Raw genomic sequence first — 3,603 nt, forward strand, 5'->3', positions numbered from 1 at the left:
CCATAGTCCCTTCTCCTCCATTCTCCTCTCGGGATCTTGGGCACGCACGCACAGGCGCCTGGCGTGAGTTTTAAGTCACCGGGTTTGGGACTCGAACCGTGGTTGACTACATGGGAGTCCAGCGACATAGCCATTACGCCAACTGCTGGTCCCAATATAATGATTATATCGCTGGACTCCCACGTAGTCAATCGCGGTTCAAATCACGGACCAAGTGACTTAAAACTCATATCTGGCATGTGCGTGTGCATACCAAAATCCTGAGAGGAGAAGGCATGGCCATCCCCCCTGGGAGGTGATTTCTCACGTTTTATCTCTCTGTCTCTATCTGTCTCTCCAGCAAGCGCATGAGCCCTACAACAAAAATCTCTTTAACAAAAAAAAAAAAGGGGGGGGCAGCACGTGGCGTGGTGGTTGAGGGTGCTAGATTCCCACATGGCTGACCACGGTTCAAGTCCAGGACCTGGCAGCTTCATTTCTCACCATCTCTCTCTTTCTCTGTCCCTCTCTGGTCAAATTAAAATGAATAAATAGATTTTTAAAAAATAGTTAAATAAAAATAATTCTTTTATTTTTAATTTTTCAAAAATTACTTTACTCATTTATTTATTTTTAATTTGACCAGAGAGGGACAGAGTGAGAGAGAGAGAGGGAAAAGTGAGAAAACAAGCTGCCAGGAACGGGACTCGAACCACCGTCCATCATTGTGGGAGTCCAGAACCCCTAACCACCATGCCATCTGTCGGCCTCATAAATAATTCTTTTTTTTTTTTTTTAAAGATGGTGGGGTGGTGTCAGCTGGCAGTGTGGTGGATAAGGTGGCTGGGGTCCTACAGGGCTGATTGCACGATTCTAGTTCCGGGCCCAGTAACTTGAAAAACACACCAGACGTGTGTGCGTGCATGCCCAAGATCCCGAGAGGAGAGGAGAGAGGTGGTTGTGGCATGGCCCTTGGTCCTGGAGGGTGATTTCTCACCTTCATCTCTCTCCAGTGAGCGCATGCACTATAACAAAAATTAAATTAAAAGAAAATGAAAAGAAAGGAGAAGGAAGACGGCTCCCTCTAGGTGTCCCTGTCTGCACGCGTCTGCCCTTTGCTGGGCTCCCATCAGCCATGCGGGGACACAGTCAGAGCTGACACAAGGCCGGCCCCATGCGTTTGGACTTCCCAGCCACCCAAATTGTGAGTCAGATATTTTTGCCGGAGGGGACGTGTCCTTGCCAGACGTGTGCTTGCCAGAGAAACACAGAGAGGCAGGGGAGGAAGTGCCCCACGCCCGTGGCAAATGGCCGTGCCCCAATCCTTTCTCCTCCATCTCACACGTGCCCGGCATATTTATTTTTCTTTTCTTTTTTAGAGGTTTTTGCTATAGGGCGCATGCACTCGCCAGACAGAGACAGACAGAGAGACAGAAAGCGAGAAATCACCCCCCCGGGGGTGGGGGGTGGCCACGCCGCAATCCCTTCTCCTCCATTCTCCTCTTGGGCACGCACATGCACCCGGTGTGAGTTTAAGCCACCGGGTCCAGGGCTCGAACTGCGGTCGAGTATGTGGGAGTCCAGCGACATAGCCATTACGCTAACTGCGGTCCTTCTGTTTTTGAAAAAGAGGTTTATGCTATAGGGCGTGTTCACTAGCTGGAAAGACAGAGACAAACAGAGACAGAAAGCGAGAAATCGCCCCCCCCAGATTCAAGGGCCACACCACAATCCCCTCTCCTTCATTCTCCTCCCAGGATCCTGGGCACGCGCGCACATGCGCCTGGGTGAGTTTAAGCCACCGGGCCCGGGACTCGAACTCTCCTCAACTACATAGGAGTCCAGTGACACAGCCATTACACCATCTGCTGGTCCGACCCAGGGTGATTTTGAAGCCACAGCTGGCCATGTGGGAGCCCAGTGATGTAATCACTATGCCCTCTGCTGGCCCCAGACCTCTATTCTTTATAATCCACCCAGTCTCCGGTCTTTCTGTTAGTAACACAATAGTGGACCAAGACGATTATAACAGAGAGAATGGTCTAGGTTAGGTTGGGCTCCCCCCAAACCTAATTTGAGGGCAAGTACATTACTTAGGAGGTAACCCAAGGAGACATGAGGTGGGGAAGTGAGACAGAGAAGAGAAGCCAGTCACCACTGTGGGCAATGGGGATGCAATTTCACCAGGTACCTCTGGGAGGCAGCAGAGAGCACACTTTTTGAAGTTGGCTGAGCCAAAGGGTGAGGGAGCTGGGGTATTTATCCACCAATCTCCACCGTCATTGGTAAAAGGCTTCTCTCTCTCTCTCTCTCTTTTTCTTTTAGAGAGAGATTTTTGCTACAGGGTGCACACAATCACTGGAGAGACAGAAAGTGAGAAATAAAATAAAATAATTCTTTAAAGAAAGTTAAAAAAATAAAATAAAGGCACGGGTTAAGATCCCAGCCCAACCTAACAATACCAGGTGTGCCAGTGCACACTAGTATGCTAGCTACCTAGGAGGCTGGGGTGGGAGGATCAACGCATGGTAAGACCCTGTCAAAAATACCTGTCTAGGAGCTGTCATGGTGGCTAAGGTCCTGGACTCCCACACAGCTGACTGCAGTTTAAGTCCCAGACCTGGCAGAATGCTTTCTCACTTTGTCTCTCTTTCTCTTTGGTGAGCACACGTGTCTCGTAGCAAATTAAAATATTGGGGGTCAAGGGACCAGCAGTTGTTGTAATGGCTATGTCACTGGACTCCCATGTAGTCAGCTGCAGTTTGAGTCCCGGACCTGGTGGCTTAAACTCATGCCGGGCGCGTGTGCGTGCGTGCCCAAGATCCTGAGAGGAGAATGGAGGAGAGCAAGGCCCCCCCCCCGGGGGGGGGGGGGTGATTTCTCACTTTCTGTCTGTCTTTCTGGAGAGCGCATGCACCCTATAGCCAAGACTTCTCCTCCCCCAAAAAATTTTATAAAGAATTCCTGGGAAAAGGAGCGAGTCACTGTGGGTGAGAGGGAGCAGTGGGCCTCAGACTCCCTGAAGTCTCTAAGTCACAGTCCGAGGGAACTGTGTGGGTGAGGGAGTTTGCCTACAAAGGCTGACAAACAGGCGCGACCACAAACTCGGCCGCATCGTCATGCTCATTAATAATAATTGCGGTTAGCACTGACGTGGCCTTGGTGTGCCCGGGCTGTTCTAGTGCACCGAAAACCACTTGATGTTCACAAAAGCCCTTCGACCTTGCAGTTACTGTTATCCCTGCTTTACAGAACCACAAACTCGGCCGCATCGTCATGCTCATTAATAATAATTGCGGTTAGCACTGACGTGGCCTTGGTGTACCCGGGCTGTTCTAGTGCACCTAAAACCACTTGATGTTCACAACAGCCCTTCGACCTTGCAGTTACGTTATCCCTACTTTACAGAAGGAGAAAGTGAGGCACAGAAAGGCAAAGTGGCAGAGTGGGAACCAGCAGATGGCGTAATGGCTATGTCACTGGACTTGTGCATAGTAGACCTCAGTTCGTCTCTTGGACCTGGCAGCTTAACACTCACCCTGGGTGCGTGTGCGTGCGTGCCCAAGGTCCCGAGAGAAGAATGGAGGAGAAGGGATTGCGGCATGGCCATCCCCCCTGGGGGGG

Source organism: Tupaia chinensis, unplaced genomic scaffold (genome assembly GCF_000334495.1).
Source record: "Tupaia chinensis unplaced genomic scaffold, TupChi_1.0 Scaffold000201_2, whole genome shotgun sequence".
Taxonomy (NCBI): domain Eukaryota; kingdom Metazoa; phylum Chordata; class Mammalia; order Scandentia; family Tupaiidae; genus Tupaia; species Tupaia belangeri.